This window comes from Ictidomys tridecemlineatus, chromosome 8 (assembly GCF_052094955.1).
Source record: "Ictidomys tridecemlineatus isolate mIctTri1 chromosome 8, mIctTri1.hap1, whole genome shotgun sequence".
NCBI lineage: Eukaryota > Metazoa > Chordata > Mammalia > Rodentia > Sciuridae > Ictidomys > Ictidomys tridecemlineatus.
Window position 1 is genome coordinate 99,006,198 of NC_135484.1, and position 21,318 is coordinate 99,027,515.

The window sequence follows — 21,318 nt, forward strand, 5'->3', positions numbered from 1 at the left end:
TAGGCTCTGGTTCCATTCATATCACTACAAATGTTAGGATACCATTTTATGACTATATAGTATTCCTTTGTGTATATGTACCACATTTTTTATTCATTCATCCATTGATAGACATGGATACCTCAGTTATTACATAGCATAGCTATTTTGAATAGTTCTGTAATAAAAATAGGAGCATAGATAACTCTTCAGCACAGGAAGCATGTACTTTTTAAAACAGAACTATATCAATATTTCATTCTGACATTTTCCATTCATATCTAGGGTTAAAAAGACTTTATTCACCTATTTTGATTTTATGTTTATGGCTTTTTTTTTCCTGCTGCTGAAAATCTTAATTCCTTATGGTATTAAAATAATGATCAATTTGTTCTACTCCAAAATTCTATCCCAGGAATTTTGATTCAATAGGCCTGGGCACTGGGATGTCTTTAAGGTTTCAGGCCATTCTTGAGAGCAGCCAGCATTGAGAACTACCATTCTGGCTAAACTTCTTAAGGACAAGAGCAATGTCTTGGTAACATTTATATTCCAGGCGCATACAACAGTACTAGGCATATAGTACAGTCCCAGTGAAGTTGAATGCTTAATGAAATTATAATGACAGCACTTTTTAATTTTTATATGACTCAGGAAAAATGAGGAAAAGACCAAAGAAAAATTATGACCTCCAAATGAAGATCAAGTTAAACAAATTGAGAACCTTCAGCTTGCCTGAAGGTCCTCTGCTCTATTCTCTACATTTATGGGCTCAACTGTTTTAGCTTCCACTGTTTTAGCTTTGGATTTCCCTTTCTACTTCCTCTTCTGCCCCAACTTTCTCTCATCAAAGGGAAAAATCCCCTTCATTTCAATCTGCTCCACCCATCCTCCAGACAGGCTGGATAAATTGTAATAAACAAGTTGTCCAGAGACAAAAAGCATCAGAAATAGGTTTGTTATGTGAAGAGATCTTTAAATTATTAGTTCATGCTCTTCCTAAGAACAAAGTCAGCAGGATCATCAATGAAAGAAAAATAAATCTTTCTCAACTAGCCAACAGATCTACCATTTTGTAAGAATTGAATAAAGAGCAAGAATTGAATCCCATTAAAATGGCTTGCAGGGAACTGGCCTCTCCTTCACTTTGTACTTATCCACTGAGGGCTATACTTGCCCACTACTGAACACCTTGGAAAGACAACAGGATGCAGACAGCTGATGACCACAGATGGCTCCATTAGGGACTTCTGGGGCCAGGTCCCTTCCTTTTCAGGTAGTTTTAGACAGCTGCATGTTGGACAGCCACAACATCTCAGTCTTGACCAAAAATAGTTTTGTCTTTTTCTCCATCAATTCTGCACCATTCCTATTTTCACTAGCTCTAAGATAACACCTCTACACCTCATCTAGAAATCTGTCCCTTGCTCTTCCCTCTTTCTCAAGTTGGACTTCTAGATAGTTACCAGATATTATTGGTTTTATGCTATATATTCCCCAACTTCATGCCTATCTCTGCATTAGTTCAAGTTTTCTACTACTGCAGGTATCTTTCTAAATCCATCATCCACATTGTTACCAAAATAATCTATCTAAAATAATAATATGTCCTTGTTATTAGACATGTTCTTGGGATGCCTTGCTTGTATGGAACTATGAATGAATTACTTTAATTTCCTGGGTAAGTCTAAACTCCTTACCTGGGAATATGAGGCCCTCTACAATATGGCCTTTGTCTACTTATAGTCTCATTTCTCACCACCCCAACTGAATGCTTTATGTACCAGCAATATAAAAATATTTGTAGCATCTCACATACACCATGTCACTCTTTGCTCCTGAACTTTTCGCTGATTGTTTCTCAGCCTGGAATGTCTTTCTTTTCTTTTCTTTATTTCATTACCTCCTGCTTTGCTCTACCTTTATAAGTATTCCTCTCAACTACTCATATGCATCATCTTGAATTATTTGCCATTCCTAAATTAATATTATAATAAGAAAAACAAACACTTTTATGTATGGCTGTACTAGACACTACAGTATCCAGGTTCAAATAAAGCAATTTGTGGCCCTAACCTAGCCTAGATGCAATAAAAAATTAACAAGGCATAATTTAAACTTATAAATAAAATAAGATAGAGATAAGGGATAGGTAAGATAGGTAAGATAAGTAGAGATAGGTAGGAGATAAGGTAGGGAGGGAAGTGTATATTCTAGAGTTTTTTTTTTTTTTCTTTCATCCCTTTATTCCACAAGGATTTACTAAGAATCAGCCATTTGCCAGGCACTTGCTAGGGCCTAATCACATGGCCATGGCAGGGCTTGCAGGTCTGAGGGGGGAAAGCAGGGTGATTTGTAGGGTGAAGATTGGGGGATTCAAGTGGGATACTAAGAGAAAAAAGGTGATTGAAGGAAAGATGTCAATAATGATCAAAGAAGGATGAAGAGTCAGTGACTGAGGAATTATATAAGATATAATTGGAAGTAGAACAGGCGCTGTCACATTTAACAATATATAATAAAGACATAAGTTTCAAGCACTAAGTGCACTTTTGGACTCTGACAGGTTCACTATTGTGGATTTGGGAGGCCTTAATTGATCCTATGGGATACTTGTGTTCCTAAAAAATTGTTACTATATAATCTTTGTACTGCCTAGAAGACTTTTTCTCTTTTCTTCCCCCCTTTTCTCCTTTTCATTTTGCTTTCCTAATCTATACTTCAAAGATTATTCTTGTTCTGAGGTTCATATTTTAAAATTATTTTTAAAATATCTATTTTTGCTTAGAACACAGATGCCTACATTTTGTATGAGTACATGGGAGACAACATATCCTAATTGCATTATCCATATTCAGGATTATTATAAGTTGAAAATTCAAACAGATTCTAAATTGCCCTTTGAAATCTCTACTGAAACTTCAAGGAGCTTTGATAGCAGCATTTGACCTGAATCTTAATTGGTTTAGCATGACGTAGTTGGTTGTGCTAAGACAGAAATGTGGGGTGAGTGCTTTTCACAATGGAAGACAAAATGACTAAACTTTGCTTTAGTTTTAGGAAATAAAATTGTGATTTCCTACAAATACCAACGGTTATCGTTGGAGTAAGGAAATGAATGAGTTAAGAGAAATATTTGTCCCGATGTATTCCATGTATTCGTATGATTAGGACCAGTGTGAAACATATTCTGGAGGCACACACTGTGTGTCAAGGGAGTAATCGCAGGTTTCAAGAGAGGGAGCAAGTAGCTGGTCATGAGTGTTTCCAATTTTATTCAAAAATTGAAAAAAACAAATTTATTATAAAATCAGAACAGTAATTGTTCCTAAACGTGGCTGAGCACAAGAACACTTCCTGGTTGACAAAAATGTATCTATATCCTTTTAAACAAATGGTTTAATGGATTTTAATAGCAAACTTACAGGAAAGGGCATGAAACCAGACAACATTAAAAAGATGAGTGTGGGGCTGGGGCTATAGCTCAGTAGCAGAGCACTTGTTTAGCACATGCAAGGTCCTGGGTTTGATCCTTAGAACCACATAAAAAATAAAAACAAATAAAACCAAGGCATTCTGTCCATCTACAACTACAAAAAAAAAATAAAACATTTTTTAAAAAGATGTGTATAAGACAACTCAGAAAAATATAATGAATGACTGGAGTCTACTGTAGGATAAAAATGCTACACATACCATTTAGTTGCCCTCGGTAAGAATTTACTTGTTTTTAAAATTTTCAAATGTCCAGAAAATTTCAATGTCCAAAAAAATTTATCAGGTGTATTTATAATTGTTATAAAGTTGAACTACTAAAATTTATTCACTGAAAAATTCTGACTTGCATTTGTATTAAAAATTCACATGGAAAAGCTGCCGATAACTGATTATTGTCCCCTGATTTTCCACTTGCAATCATATACTTAGGTACCTTTTGACTCCATGAGAAAGATTATATTCAGAACTATCAATAACAGAAAATGTTTTTTGATTTTTACTTTGTTTTATTTTTATTCTTGTTTTTTAGGATGAAATGTTTCCTATCATAGTGGATTCTTCAGCACATTCTACATATATGCATCATGCTTTCCAGGTGTCCCTTGGCATAACTGCTGCACATTTGACATGGCTAGAACACAGATTGGTGTCTTCAAAAAGGTTAACCAGTTGGTCCCAGTGGTAAATGCCTATAACCCTAGCTTCTTGGGAGACCAAGGCAGAAAGATCCCAAGTTCCAAGTCAGTCTGGGCAACTTATCAAGACCCTATATTAAATTGATTTTTTTAAAAAAAAATCCAGACCCAGTGGTATACACCTGTAATCCCAGCAACTTGGGAGGCTGAGGTAGGAGGATCACAAGTTCAAAGCCAGCCTCAGCAACTTAATAAGGCTTTGTCTCAAAATAAAACATAAAAGGGCTAAAGATGTTGCTCAGTGGTTAAGCGCCCCTGAGTTCAATCTCTGGTAATAAATAAGGCTGTGGATATAGCTCAATAGTAGAACACCTACTTAACATGCACAAACAAGGTCCTGTGTTCAATTCCCAAGATCACACACACACACACACACACACACACACACACACAGTCAGCCAGATAGGACTTACTTGCCTACCACAAAGTATCAATAGCGGCACTCTGTAACCCACATCTGTTTGAAATCCTCTCACACTGTGAATCAGAAGTTCAATGGACTTGTGATAACTTCTATGGAGGCTGTGAAAATGAGGTTTCTTCACTCCTCCAGTAGAGGGCGCTCTCTTGGCAAACAGCTTCTGTAGCCAGTTGCTTCCAGAGGGCTTTACCACAGGTCAATTTGTAGGCAATTGCCTTTGTGGGAGTCACAATATAAAGACCTCCTCACTTAACTAACTCTTCCTTTGCTGGAGCTCAGGAGATAGAGAGGTTGCTGGCATTAGAGAGGGAGGGCTGCAAGCCTACATCTGTATCCTAATGGGTATAAGTTAAATGGATGTGTGTGCATTTGCCAAAATTGGTCCAACTCTATATTCTAAATATGTGAATTTCGGTATCTTTAAATTATACCTCAATTTTAAAAGAAACTTATTTCCTGTATACAACCATGCAGTGCTTTCTCTAGCCCTTTTACCTTTACCCTTTCGATAAAGAACACTTTAAGCTTTGAACCCTATTCCCCAATCTCTCTCACATTCTTACTGTTTGAACCCTGGCAGAAGTTACCATGAACATCAATCATATAAAAAAAAAAAATAGGGTCACTGTGTTAACTAGTCACAAACCTCAGCAAACTAGAACACCAAGTAAATAAATCAGATGACGAAATAGAAAGAGGCATAAAAGGGAAGGTTGTACACTTACAAAATGCAAATAATAAAGGCTAACAGACTAATATTTATTAAGTGATAAAACTAAATATCTAAAAGAAAGAATCACCTTCCTATAGTTCTAGGGGAGGGATATCTTAAATAACAAGTCAATCTGCAACATTAATCTATGCTTCCTTAGGAAATAAGTGACTAATACAAGATATTTAAACTAAAATCCAACTCCACGTTAATTTTTGTCCTGAGATACCAGATAAACATAAAGTAACAACTCCCAGATTGGCCTTGAACTCACCATCCTGCCTCAGCCTCTTGAGTAGCTGGGATTACAAGCATATGCTATCACACCCGTCTATGACTGGGCCTTAAAAACAGAATAAGGACAAGGGGTCAAGTAAGGGTTCCATAGAGTAAAAAATGACATAAGGAGGGTAAAGGGATTTGGTCCATGTGAAACCCATCTGGGTTTAACTTCACTGGTGCTGTGGAAGTTAGACTCTTAACTTCCCAAGCAGGCTGGGTCACTGCCTTCAGTAAATCGTTTTGACAGTCTTGAGTTTTCTCAGGCAGACACTTTAAGGAGAGCTGTGGTTGTTCTTGAGATGTGTTAGATATGTTAATGGTTGTTCAAGTCTTTTTACAGGCCACAGGGACATAGACAAGAAGAGGGCTCAGACGAGCCTTGTTAAACTTTAGTCAAGGAGAGAGTCTATGTCAACAGGTCAAGAAAATCAAGAACAAGTTGGAAAATGTCTATTCTGATCTCAATAGAAAGTTTTGAGACAGGAAGAGGAACATTACAGGGAGACAGGATAAGGGATAGTCTAATTACACCAGCCACTGAAAAGACTGATAAATTCCAGTCACCAAAAATGAGGCACAGCATCCATACTGTATGCTGCTAAAATTTAAATAAAAAACAACAACAACAAAAAGACCCAGTTATCTCTGTACAAATCAAAGTTGAGTTCAGTTCCTGGGAGTTGGGGGCGCTGTTTTCCCTATTCCAGTAATATTTTGCTGGTAAAAATCTGTCCTTATCATTTGAACTAGTATCCAGCTTTGTATATCTTTTTTTTTTGTTACCAAGGATTGAACCCAGAGGTGCTCAACCACAACAACCAAGTCACATCCCCAGCCCCCCCACACTTTTTAAAATTTTTACTTTGAGAGAGAGTCTTGCTAAATTGCTTAGGGCCTTACTAAGTTGCTGAGGCTGGCTTTGAACTTGGAATCCTCCTGCCTCAGCCTTCCAAACTGCTGGGATTATTGGCATGCACCACTACCTCACCTGGCCAGCTTTATCTTTGACGGTATTAGCTGTCACCAATGAATCTGAGCAACGCTGAGATTGCAGGGGGATTACCATCAAATAACAGAAATCACACATCCAATAAATATAAACACAGTTACCACAGCATATTGACAAGAGCTAGAGCAGAGATTTTGTAGCAGAATGGCAGAATTTGATCAAGAAATGATTTTGGAGTGCTCATTTCAGCAACATATACACTAAAATTGTGAACAATACAGAGATTAACATGGCTTCTGAACAAGGAAGACATGCAAATTCATGAAGCATTTTATATTTTTATTGTCCCTGATGCTAAGCTCCATATCTTTGACCTTGAACAGAAGAAGGCAAAAGTGGATGAGTTTCCACTCTATGGTGTCAGATGAATATGGGCAGCTAGACTCTGAAGCCATCGGGGCTGCCTGTATTTGTGCAAACAAAAGTACATGGTAAGAAGTGGTGGCAAAGATGGCTTTCATATTTGAATGCAGCTCCACACTTCTGCATCAAAAAGATGTTTTTCTGCCCTGAGGCTGATAGTCTCCAGACAGGTATGCAGGGTGCCTTTGGAAAAGCCCAGAGCACAGTGGCTAGGGTTCATGTTGGCCAAGTCATCGTGTCCAGCTGCACCAAGTTGCAGGACAAGGAACATGTGATTGAGGATGTATGCAGGGCCAAGTTCAAGTTACCAACCACGGAAAGCTCCATATATCAATGAAATAGGAGTTTACCAGTCAACCTGCTGACAGCAGACATCATGAAGATTCAGCCCCTTGAAACCTGACCCTTTGTCTCATTTGAATGGCTTTTCCTCAAGAAAAGGGGTCAGCACATGCTCTCTCTCTTTCTGCAGACCCTTAAGGTCAGAGAAGCCATCACAGCACCCCCAAAGAAAAAGGTATTTCTGTCTCCAGTGTGGTTATTTTGTGCAGCCCAATTCCCCTGGAGTGACCCCTGAGTGTTTTAGTAACGTGCAACCTGGCATTCAACCATCTGGACTTCATTTCCAAGGGGTTTCCTGGTTCAGATATCCCCCAATCCATGTTGTAACCATCTACTGCAAAGGCTTCCTGGTTGTTTCTGTTTCTAGTTCTCCTCCCCATCCCAACTGGCATTTGTCCTGCTGTCAGAAATCATCTAAGATACAGACTGAGCTTGACATATTCTTCCTGAAAACCCTTCAGCGTCTCCGTGTTACTTAACTGGCAAAGTCCACACCCTCAGAATAGAGTTACAATCTGGACCTATATTTTTCCTCTCCGACCAGCCCTCCCACCCTTCCTGTTGCATCACCTGCATCCCTCACCTGCCTTCTAGATGCAAAAAGGTTGCTATGTTTCAAAAGTGCCAAGCCTTTCACTTCCCTCTGCCTGTGATGCCTTCATGCGCAGCTCCCTGCCTCTGGCAGGCACACTGCAAACCCCTCACCATTGGCACAGATGTTCCCTCCTCCATGAAGCCACCAAGACTCTCCCATACAAAATCAATGCTTCCATCTGGTCTGCTGCCTAAGCCCTTAGCATTTCTCTACTGAATTATTATTGCTTTTGTCTTTAACATTGTCAATGTATCACTTGTTTAAGTAGACTTTTACAAGATTGCCAAATCCTTGAAGGTAGAAATAGAGTTGCATACACAATTTGACACTGTTGTTAATATAGGTATGACCCAATATATTGCCACAAACTGTTCAGCATTTTTGAATGTGTTGTAATCTTCTCTTTTCATCAGGATTGTGAATTTCCTGTAGTTAAGTGCTTCTCTTCCTCCCTACCCACAGTTCTCCAACCATTACTAATGTGATGAGCTTCAATTATCCTAATATGTGTAAAATGATAGATTAGATCACCTAATGGGTCCTATATCTAGCTCTAACATTTGATAATTCATTTCTTTCATGTTTTTATTGTTCATTATAGTTGTACATAATGGTGGAATTTGTTGTTACATATCCATACATGTACACAATATAACAATATAATTTGGTCAATATCATTCCCCAGTATATGCCATTTTAACATTTGATAATTATAAAGAACAACAATAGGGATCCAAGATCTGCTTCATACAGATTTGACAGGGGCTGCTTATGCAATATTTATACATAACAATTGAATAGTTATTACCCTCTTTTTTCATTGGAAAGAAGAATACAAGCAGTGAAGACCCTTCTTCCTTCATGTTAATATTTACTGACAACTTGCCATATACTTACATGACTCAAGATGCAAGGAATTCTGTAGGGACAAAAATCACATTGCTTCCACTGTCGTGGCACTTACAATCAGGAGGGAAGAGAGACAATAAGCATGGTCAGGAAGAGACAATGCTTAGATCCAACTACTATGCTCCCACAACTACTACTACCAACAACAGCAATAATAATACAGTATAGACCTGAGTAAGGAACTAAAGGGTAATGACAGGCAATGCTTTTCTGGGAATGACCATCAAGAAAGACTCTGCTAAGGGAAGCTAACAGACAGGAAGAGCTGTCTCCTAGGCAGTCATGACGGCCTTCATCATTGTCTTAGAAGGAAGACACTGCAGTGTCTTATCACACTGCAGTGTGGTAAGGACCCACTATTTTACCTAGGACAGGCACACCTAATTGCTTAACCCATCAGAGGGAAAACAGTTTAAGATGACGAGTGAAGAAACAGATGAATGGTTAAACAAATTGTAGTATACCCTCAAAACAGAATATTATATAATCACCAAAAATGGTATTTTAGAGAATTTTTTGTTTGTTTTTGAAGTACTGGAATGCTTCACACATGTCAGGCAAGTGCTCTACTACTGAGCTATATCTCTAACCCTTTTTATTTTGAGACAGAGTGTCACTAAATTCCCCTGGCTGTCCTCAAATTTACAATATTTCTGCCTCAGCCTCCTGAGTGACTGGGAATTATAGGTATGCACTATGACATCCAGCTGAAGAAAAATTTTTAACCTGAAAAGATGCTAGGTGAATAAAATATTGAGTGATAAACTATACATATGTATGTTCTCATCCAAATTAAAAATCTAATTATATATTTGTGGGTATAGCAAGTATACTAGAAGGGGCGGGCACAGTGGCTCATGCCTGTAATGCAAGCAGCTTGGGAGGCTGAGACAGAAGAATCATGAGTTCAAAGCCAGCCTCAGCAACGTGAGGCGCTAAGCAACTCAGTGAACCATGTCTCTAAATAAAATACAAAATAGGGCTGGAGATGGGGCTCAATGGTTTAGTGCCTCTGAGTTTAACCCCCAGTACTTACCACCCCACCCCCCACCACCCACAGGAAAAAGAAAATATACTAGAAGGAATATCACAAAATATTTTTTAATTTTTCCCAGTTTTATTGAGGTACCATTGATATAAAGAAAACTGACTTGATGATACAAAGTAAACTGAAGTAATGTCTATAGCTTCATAAGTTTATATATATATATATATATATATATATATATATATATATATATATATCCTCATGTTACCCTCACCCCAATTAAAGTCATAAATATATCCATCACTTTCAAAAGTTTCCAGTGTTTCTCTGTATTTTGGAAATTTGGGGATTTTGCTTGGTGTGTGTGTGTGTGTGTGTGTGTGTGTGTGTGTGTGTATGTTTAAGTTCACCTATCATGACATCTACCCTCTTAACAAATATTTGACTGCCATAACTTATTGGTAAGTAGAGCCATGATGTTATACAGCAGATCTCCGGAATTAATACCTCTTGTATAATTATAACTTTATACATTATAATCAAAGCTCTGCATATCTCTTTCCTCCTATCTGCTGGTAGCTATCACCCTCTATAAGTGTGACTCTTTTAGATGCCTCAATAAGAGAGAAATCATGCGGTATTTGTCATGCTGTGACTCACTTCTTTCACTTAGAATAATGTCTTCTTGGTTCACTCAGGTTGTCACAAAAGTCAACTTCCTTCTTCTTACAGCAGAATAATTTTCCATCATATGTATATGCCACATTGTCCTTATTCACCCATCTTTTGGTGGACATTTGGGTGTTTCCATATCTTGGCTATTGTGAGTGATGTTTCAGGGAACAAATATCTCTGAGACATATTGCAAATATGTCTTAGAGATTCTGATTTCAATTCTTTTGGATTTATATTCAAAAATGGATGACTGCATTAAATGGTAATTCCATTTTTAAATTTGGAAAAAAACTCTATACTGTTTTTTGTCACAGTTATCCCATTTCACCACCAAGTGTATTGCATGAGTGTTCCAAAGCCTTCACAATCTTGCCAACACTTATCATCTCTTGTTTTTTGATAGTAGTTACTCTAATAAGTTTGCAGTCAAGACCCCTATGAGATTTGCATTTCCCTGATGATTAGTGATGTTGAACGCTTTTTCATGCAACCATTGGGATTTGTATGCTTCTTTGGCAAACATCACAAACCTGTAATAGTGGTAGTTTTCTCTAGTTGGTAGAAGCACAGGTAAACTTTATTTTCCTCCTTGTACTTTAAAAGGTATTTCAACAGTTTCTACCTTGATTATGTCTCACTTATACTTTTTTATTTGCAGGGGTGGTTTACCAGGATTGAACTCAGGGGCACTTGACCATTAAGCCACATCCCCAATCCTATTTTGTATTTAGAGACAGAGTTTCACTGAGTTGCTTAGGGCCTCACTAAGTTGCTGAGGCTGGCTTTACACTCATGATCCTCCTGCCTCAACCTCCTGAGCTGCTGGGATTACAGGTATGTGGCACCACACCTAGCCTATACTTTTATTGAGTTTTGTTACTCAATAAGGTGACTTTTTAAGGTTTATTTTTTAGTTATAGGTGGACATGATATCTTTATTTTATTTTTATGTGGTGCTAAGGATTGAACCCAGTGCCCCACGAATCCCAGCCCCCTAGCCTATACAATTTATTACTTTTTATTTTCCTCTACAAAATTTTATGTGTTCATTAAACATATTCAAAAAGTAGAGAATTGCAAAAGATAAACGTGAAGATCTCTCCTGTCGTTATTCTCTGGTTTCTCCATGCAGAGTTTTCATGATGATAATATCTTTCAACAGGTTTTTCTATACTCTGAGATAATTTTTTAAGCCTGTAGAAACACATATATTAGCTTTTTTTCCCTCACAATTAAAAATCACAATGTATATACCATTATGTAATCTGTTCTTTTCTTAATTAAAAAAAGCCATAAATACTTTCTTGTTTCAGATTTCAGAATGTAGATGCATCATTCCTTTTTTTTTTTTTAACCACTGGGCAGAATTTTTTTTGTTTATTTTCTCTAATTTATCTAAAAATATTTTTTTCCAACTTTTTATTTTATTTATTTATTTATTTTTTTGCTTGCAGTACTAGGAACTGAGTCAGGGCTTCTACCACTGTGTTACAAACCCCAGTCTTTTTTTTTTTTTTTTTTTTTAAGAAAGGGTCTCATTCAATTGCTCAGGTTGGCCTTGCCTCCTGAGTAGCTGGGGTTACAAGCATATACCTCCACAGCTGACTCCAACTTCCCCCTTTGTAAACAGTGTTGCAAACAACAGCTGCCTGCATGCAGTTCAAGGGTCTCTATAACCAGCAGGGTCATCTGATAAGAGGGGCATCTGAGGAGACCAGTTCAGTAGCTACTTACTGAGTTGCCTCCACTAAAACCACTACTTCTAACTGAAAGTGTCTTCACAGATCTGGCTTCTCTGATTTCTTGATTAAGAGATTATTTCTCAGAGCCTTTTAGCTCTAGAGCCATTTGCCAAGGCCAATGTCTCCGCTTGGCACCAGAATCACGAGGCACTCACAGCTTTGTAGGTTCAAACAGCAATTCTTTATTCCCGCTCTCACACCGCCTCCACACAGGTCCAGGGGCAATCGCGTTCTGCCGTCTCCCGCACAATCCACCTACTCCACGAGGCTCTCTCCAAATCCCATTTTAATCTCCCGAGAACTCAACGGAACAAGCAACAGGAACACCCTAATCCCAGCAATAATCTTCAACTTCCAACTTCCCTAAAACCCATTATCTTAAACTGGCAACGCCTTAAACTCAAGGAGCCGGTTACTTCCTCAAACCTGATCAGCTCTAAACTCGGATCCGCCTTGGTCCTTGAGCAAGGTCACCTTATGAAAGCATGCATGCAATGTCCCATCGAATGTCCTCTAAGCAGCATGGGGTACGCTTGGCAAGGAAATTTCGATGCGTCATTCCTACTTGGTAATGGCCCTCAGCATCTCCCCCCTTCTGATTAATTAAACAACAAGCAATGTGGCTTAGGACCGTGCCTGGTAGGTTGTCCAATTCAACATGTGGTTCTTACCCGTCATGGGAGAACTGACCTTTACACGTCAATTTCCTGTCTTAGGTTGAATCCACTGCAATCAGATCAACCCGTCACTGACTACCGGTCCAGCATTCAGCCATGCTTGTGGATAGGCCTAAGCACCAGTGGGGGGTGAGGTTCTTGCCTCACCTCTGTTGGCCCCCAAATTTAACCTTGGTGCCAGTGGGGGGGTGAGGTTCTTGCCTCACCTCTGTTGGCCCCCAAATTTTAGACCATCACTAGTAGAAGGGAGGAAGATACAGAAATGCCACGACACCAAGCCAATTGACAGCTCCTTTGGAAAAATTGCGCCACTGGTGACACCATCAGCAAAGATGCCAGCATTACCACAATTAACATGGGGTGCGCTGGCAAGGAAATTGCATCACTGGTGACACCATCAGCAAAAATATGCCAGCAGTACCACAATTCGCTGCACCAGACGATAGTTCACAATGCATGCAACTGATATATAGTCCAGTCAGGTTCTGCAGGCAGTTCAAAGTGGAAGAGTCTATCAATATGTCCATTTCCTCACAAAGTAAATCAAATCCTTGATTGAGCATTACTTGTTGAGTTATATTCATTGATGCATCAGTTTATACAGTTTACTGTGGTAGCTATCATAGAAGCTGTAGTTTGGTTTTCTTAGTCTTCACCGGCACTGGGATGGAGATGGGAATTCTGGCAATGATGTTAAAGAGACATTATCCTGAACAGAATTATTAAATATAATGAAAAGGAAAAGTGAAAGTAAACAAACAGATCTGTTAACCACCTTTAAAAACAATAGTAAGCAAACAGATCTATTAACCACCCTTGAAAACAATCATTAACAGCTGTTTACCTAATTAGATTAAACCACTTAAATCACGTGAATAAAAAAAAAAATTCGGATCCATTTTTTCATGAGCGCTCCTCATATAAAATATGGACATACACACATACTGACATGCAACACAAAACAGTGCATACATAACATACAACACATAAGACAATAACAACGGCCTTGTAGCTTTACCTAGGTAAAATCTCCATTGCAATGTTTAAAAACTCAACAGTCAGAAAATAAAACACAGTCAAAAAACAAAACTGATCAGAAAAACATTAACCTAGGTTTGTATGAGCTCAAAAAATAAAATAGAACTTTATGATGTGGGAAAAAGCAACAATAAAATAGATATTGAAAAAAAGCACCGTGGTTAATCACTGTCGCAGATGTAAGAATAGCCAAGCTGGAGCTCTGGATTTCAGCTGTTATGGATTTCAGTCAAATCATCTTCTTTTTCTGTAGAAATTGTTTTGGTTAACCTCTCTGGAATCCAAATCGGCTGCTGTTCTCCCTGTGGGAACACACAAATGGAACCCCGACTCCAGACAATAACTGGGTCGGGACCTTTCCATTGTCCTGTTAGAATATCTTTCCAAAGTACCTTGGGCTTATGTACATTTTTCGGATACATATGTCTTTCCGCAGCACTAAGTCCTGATGAATCCAAATTTAGAAAGTTTAGAGTAAAAAAAGGGTTATTTTAAGTTTATCTTTGGGGGATATATACCCCTTAAAGATCCTTTTAAATTTAAGTCTTTCAAAAGCATTCTGCCTTACTTTTTAGAATTATTTTAGTCCTTAGAATTTTTAGATGTGGTTTTAAACCATAGTTGTCTTAGCCTTTTGCATTTTCTATCTGAAATACCTTTACTTGACATTTTCAACCATTTTTTATCTTATTTCTATCTTCTACTTTTCTTCTAAGGTTTTTATATTTATCCTTAGTTGCTTTTTTTCTCTCCTAGTTTTCTTTTGTTTCCTATTTTGTGGGTTTAAAATTCTTGTCTTTCTACGTCTTTTTTATCTTCCTATATCTTTTTTATCTTTCTACATCTTCTCTCTCTCTTTTTACCTTCCTGTACTTCTGCTTTTGAAGTTTTCCACTTCAAATTTTTAATCTTCTTTATCTAAATCTTTTATCTTATTATCTTCCCATTTTCATGGGTTATATTTTTTTTTCTCCGTCATGAAGGCATCTTAACCACCTTCAATTTAACCTTTTAAAGCCTTTTGCAACTAACTTAGACATTTTACAACTTTTTACTTTACCACACAAAGATTATCTCATCTCCCTCTTTTTGGTTTAATAAGTACATTTTAATAGTTTGATGAGTAAAGCAATCTTTTTTCCGCCATGAAGGTATCTCAACCCCCTTCAATTTAACCTTTTAAAGCCTTTCAATTATCATCTATACTGTACTTTTAAATGTACTTTTTCACCACTTACAGCTTCACTCTTTTAAACGAGGCTTATATTCTGTTTAAAATCGCTTAATGTTAGTTTACATGGCTGCCCTTCAACCAAAGGCTGTTTTTTACTCCATTGAGAAGCTTTGTCTCAATCTGCCATGTACAAATACCTTTTTCTTCTTTCTTCCTTTCTCAAGCTTTTAAAGTAAGTCTAGTTTCCACAAAATCTTTTTAAATGGCATTTACAACTTTTTAATTTACCACATAGAGATTATCTCATCTAGAAACATTTATTTAACCTTTAACCTTTTATATTAAAATATATTTCCACATCTTGAACCTTTTATATCCCTTTTTTAACCGTTAACGCTTTTTATAAAATCACATTCTGAAACAACCCTTATAAAATTACTCCACTTTAATAAGATGAAATACTTTCATGTTTTTTAAGGTACTATTATACTGTAATTGAAACCCAACTGAAACTTCTTATACTCTTTGTATATAAATTACACATGATAGAATCTTAACTCTTAGTAACCTTGTTTTAGCAAAGACACAGACCAAAGCAATATTAAACTTTTTTTTCCATTTACCAATTTATGAAAACACACATAATGTTTAAATATATTAACTTATGGAACTTAATAAGTAAAGAGTACTTGATTTCATATTTAGTGGTTGATATTTTAACACTTTAGCTTTGTAAATTAATCAGATGTCTGTAAAAACCAAGATCTTAGACAAGTATGGTAAACAGGACTAGCCATCTCTTTCTTCTTGAAGAAAAATCCTTCTACAGGATACCATGATTGTCCCATTGATATACTTAATAACTCATCTTTAAAAAGCCATGGGCTACATTTTTGTATTTTATCAACATATGTCCTAATTTTTCTTGGTCTAACTGGCGTGCCTCCTTCCTCTAACAATCTCTCTTCCTCGGAGGCGAACAACTTCAAACCTTGAGTAAACCATTTTCCCCAGTTTGCCTGAGAAAGTTCTAGGAACAGGCAACTTGAAATAAAAACAAAATAAATCAAAACAAGAACACGTTGTTTTTTGAAATGGTCACCCATGTTTTGCTCTCCTTCAGGAGCGAGCAAATTCACTTACCCCCAAGCTTCAGACATCCCATGTACAGGCCACCATATGGCAATGTCTGGGCTTGGCACAAGATTCAGGAGGCACCCACACTTTGTAGATTCAAACAGCAATTCTTTATTCCCGCTCTCACACCGCCTCCACACAGGTCCAGGGGCAATCGCGTTCTGCCGTCTCCCGCACAATCCACCTACTCCATGAGGCTCTCTCCAAATCCCATTTTAATCTCCCGAGAACTCAACGGGAACAAGCAGCAGGAACACCCTAATCCCAGCAATAATCTTCAACTTCCAACTTCCCTAAAACCCATTATCTTAAACTGGCAACACCTTAAACTCAAGGAGCCGGTTACTTCCTCAAACCTGATCAGCTCTAAACTCGGATCCGCCTTGGTCCTTGAGCAAGGTCACCTTATGAAAGCATGCATGCAATGTCCCATCGAATGTCCTCTAAGCAGCATGGGGTACGCTTGGCAAGGAAATTTCGATGCGTCATTCCTATTTGGTAATGGCCCTCAGCAGCCATTGTTGAGATTGGCCAGAGTGTCTGTTGTCCTCCAGAGCAACACAAGCATGCCCAGGGCACATGGGTTCTGGTCTGACCTGGACACACCCCGCCTGCCTTCTCAGCACCTCCTGTCAACAACTTACTTCTCTCTCCAGGCTGAAACTAACCACCAGGTTGGCCTCCATTTCACCAAGGGATCTCCACACTCTGGGATACAATATTTCAATGGCTCCTGAGGAGCCACTGAAGAGCTGGATGACACAATTCAGAATGAGGGAGTCCTGCTAGGGTGAGCCTTGATCTTGAGAAACGAGAGATAAATGGCAATGAGGAAAAAAGTTCTCTCAGTTTCGAAAATTCTCAGAAAGGAGAAAATTGGGGCAGCTCTCCAAACTAGTGTGTGCTGCTCAGTTCCTCCAGAGAAATTCTGCGTATTGGGTGCAAGTGCCAGCATGGCCACCTGCTGATCTCTGCAATTTGCTGTGAGGCAGTAGCAGTAGCCTGGCTTCCCAGTTATTCTTGTCTTATTTCTCATTACTGTTCACCCTCAAATACTTGGAGTTGTATATTCCAAATAAAGCATTAGTACTTTACTCTTGTCTCAGGCTCTGCTTTCTAGGGAAAGGGCTCTGACATACTCTAAAAGGAAAAAGAAGCCTCTTTTAAAATAGAACAGTTGTACTGTAAGTTATATTTTTTATTTATTTTGCTACCCTGGGGATTTAACCCAGGGCCTCAAGCATGCTAAGCCAGGGCTCTACCACTGGAATTCAAGAGTCTCCATAACTTGAAGTTTTATCTGATAAGTGAGGCATCTATATTCCAACCTTCTTTATTTTTTTTATTTTGAGAAGGGTCTCCCTAGGTGACTCAGGCTAACCACCAACTTGTGAACCTCCTGCCTCAGCTTTCCGAGTAGCTGGGATTATAGGGGTGTGCTACTGGACCCAGCTTGTAAAATTATTTTTAAATAAATAAACAACTGCCCTGTGAGATTTTTTGGGGGGGGGGGCAAATATTCAGAAATAGATAAGGCTATGCATGTCTGTGGGTGTGTGTATGAAAGAGAGAAACTTTAATATATTTTTTCATTCAAATGTAATAAATGTTGGTTATCATAGTTTAAGCAATTAAAAAATGCTAAAAAAAATCCTGCACAAACATACAAACAAACCTTTTTACAAATGCATATGTGTAGTTCTATAACTATTTAAATCTGCACTCTGTGAATTATCTGGAGGATAAGTTTCAAAAAGTGAAAACTGTGGGTCAGTTTAATTTTGACAAGTATTGCCAAATTACTCTTTCAAATTTTCATAATGTTAACCTTTTACCACAGTGAGTACTGTTTCCAAATTGCTTGCCACAGTAAGTCCTATCAAAACTTTTAATCAGGTGATTTTGAAATTTCCTATTGGCATTTTTGTTATCATTATAATCATCTGTAGAGTAGGTATAGTATGTGTAGGGTAACTTAGTTATGGTTGGTGCTGTGGCAATTGCTAAGAACAGATGATGTATATTTTAATATCTTAAGTAGAATTTTAAAGTTTTCTATAAGAACAGATGTATTTCTTGTTGTTTTTGTTAGTTCTGTGGTTAGTTTAAAAAGATCATTCCTTTCATTACGCACTCTAGGTGATTTATATTTGTATATATAAATTTTGAAACCAGCTACTATTCTAAATGTTCCTCTGAATGCCAGTTAGATTTTAGTGAATTCTCTGGGAATAAAACCACATTACCTTCAAGTAATAATAATTTTGCTTCCTTGATTCCAAAATCTAAGCCTCTTATTTCAGATTGTCATTAATTCATTCAACAAATAATTGAGTTTCTATTGTACACCAGGTATTGGAATAAGCTCTGAATCCAATAGCTTTGAATACTATATATGAAACTGTGTTCATTGTACTATGCAAAAATATACACCCTGTCTTTTTCACTTAGTTTTCAAAAAATTCATGTTCTTGTGTTTCATTATTGTGATGCTAGTATTTGCTTTGAAATGTATACATTTTTATCAAGTGAAGGATATTAATCTACAATATTTTGTAGATTAATTTATTATTTTACTTATTTTACTGTAAGAACTTTCATTAAAAATGATGTTTAATGTTGTCAATGCATTTTTTATTTATTAGGTTGATCATAAAAATATTTAATCTATTCATATGGCTGATTATATTATATCATATTTATTATGTTATATTTATTGTATATTATATTTATTATATATTATATTTTAAGACTATTTTTTGCATTTCTGTGAAGAACTTTGCTGCTGGATCTATTTACCAATATTTAAAATCCAATTTAAATTTTAATGTATTCTTTTACTCTATCTGCTAATATTTTATTCAGGATTTGAGCATAAGTGAGATTTGTCTGTAGTATCTTAAAATTATTTAAATGGTCAGAAAAACATGCTCTTCTGGCAACTAAAAGACACAGGAATTTTGTATATTTGTGCCTACAAAATCTTGAACTGAGAAGGAAAGAGGAATAAGAAAGATGAAGCTCATACCCTATACTTGAAATCTTGACTTAGAGTTCCTTTGTGAAAACATAAATGAACTTGAGCATGGTAAAATAAACTTCACCTTTGTTTTAACAAGATATGAGGGCTAATCATTATAGCTAAGGGGTGGAGTGCTTGCCTAGCATGTGTGAGGTCCTGGTCCTATTCCCACTAGCAGGAAAATGAAAAAGGGCTAATCAAGTCATGCACAAAGCTCAACACAAGGTTGCTTGTTTGTAGTCAAGTAGGTCTGAGTTCAAGTTTTGACTCTCCCGATACTGTCTCCATGACTTGGGAAAGCCATTAACCTTTTTGTGAACTAAAATATGGGAATGATCAATTTAACTGCTTAATAAAGTTGTGACAGAGATGAAATAAGAAACACATTAGTTAACACAGTACTCAGTATATTGGATATGTTTAATCAATTTAGCTGATATTGATTAATAATTTGTTATTGCCACTCTTCTCTCAGAACCTTTTAAAGTAAAAGGACTCTGAGATCCATATGCTGTAAGTGATCCTAACCTGAAAAGCTTGTGTCCTCATTCTCTGACCCACTGTGATTAAGCATATCTTGAGTAGTGGGCAAACCTTGGTAAGGGTTCTAACTTAGAAAGTTTTCACATTTAGAGAATATTGACATTCTCTAAATTATTTGTCAGAAGTTGATGCACTTTTGATTCATGGCTACACAGCCAAATGTAAGTGATTAAAACAAGGAAAACTAATTAACAACATTATTTGGCCTGAATTCTTAAAATACATAATGCCTACCACTGGTAACTGAGTTGACATATGAGATATGGATTTGGCAAAGATGATAGGTAACATCGTGGAAAGTTTCTGCCAACCAGATGTTCTTTGAGGGACTGAGAAGAAAATGCAGTCTTTTCTGAGTTTTCAGATAGTTCTTTCTTTCCCACTGACCCCGATAAAGCATTTGTTGTAGGGCCTACTTACTTATGATTTCTAGAAACAAAATTACACACTTGATACTCCAGGTCCAGGCTCCATTAAAGGAATCATGTGCAAAGTTCCAAAAAGAAAAATTGTGAAGGTGGTGGAGGCTGATTCTCTCTCCTAATCTGCAACTCACTGAATGCATGGATTTCCACCGACAGCTGTAGCCATTCATGGATCCTAGAGACCATCAAGTCATAAGTTTGGATAATTATGTCTGTGATAACTGGGGACTGTGAACACTTGATTAAATGGTAATAAATTCTCTAAAAATCGTTTTTAAAGGATTTTTGTATAGACCATTGTATGGGTATGTTTATTGGAATGGCCTCAGATCAGATCAGGTCCTACTTTCTATGTTGCAAAAGAGTAATCAGACTCTGAGTTAGGCTGTTAAAATGGAAACATGCGCTAAGGTACTCTAATCAGAATGGGCAAGTGGTGTAATTCCCCCTCCTGGGCATTCATTGTATAAATGAAAAGTAGTCAAAGGTCCCATGCTGACCAGACACAAAAATCCAGTGTCAAGTAAATGTGTAACAGAAGAAAACAATGCAAAGGATTTGTTGCTCAAAGTTTAAAAAACCACAAAGTTTAGCCAGGGCAAAGTGGTGCATGCTTATAATCCCAGGGATCAGGAGGCTGAGGCAAAAGGATCACAAATTGAAGGCCAGCTTCAGCAATTTAGTGAGACCCTGTCTCAAAATTTTTAAAAAAATGAAAAAGAGCTAGAGACGTGACGCAGTGGTAAAGTACCTCTGAGTTCAATTCCCAGTACCAATAAAAAATAAATAAATAAAGCATGCTCTATTAGACTCAACCAGTCATGAACTGCCAGACACCTGTGAATGTGGAAGGGGTTGGACATCGACCAGTTTGCAGCAGCACAACGGCTATCCTGTATCACTTACTGTAAGAATTTACTAATGATGGTTTAGGAAAAAAGTGCTTAGTTGTTTTTATCAAACAAACAGAAAGAATTTAGTACTGAAAAATACACGAGTTTCAAAGAGATTTATTCAAATGCTTACAAGGTTCACTGCAATGTTAAAGAAACAGCCTTACTTAATCACGTTGCCTGGGAACTAATCAGTCCA

At 37.3% G+C, this 21,318-nt stretch overlaps 1 long non-coding RNA gene and 1 other non-coding gene across 2 annotated transcripts; one reads left to right on the top strand and one right to left on the bottom strand.

The window, feature by feature from the left end:
* The first annotated feature begins 6,772 nt into the window (after positions 1 to 6,772).
* Positions 6,773 to 6,877, top strand: LOC120889347 (U6 spliceosomal RNA). Its single transcript, XR_005733260.1, has one exon. It is a non-coding gene; the product is annotated as a U6 spliceosomal RNA (small nuclear RNA).
* A 6,572-nt stretch (positions 6,878 to 13,449) lies between these two features.
* On the bottom strand, positions 13,450 to 16,715 carry LOC144366179 (uncharacterized). The gene is made up of 2 exons (XR_013425102.1): positions 16,243 to 16,715; positions 13,450 to 14,227 (listed from the first exon to the last, which is right to left on the bottom strand). It is a non-coding gene; the product is annotated as an uncharacterized LOC144366179 (long non-coding RNA).
* Positions 16,716 to 21,318: the final 4,603 nt, after the last annotated feature.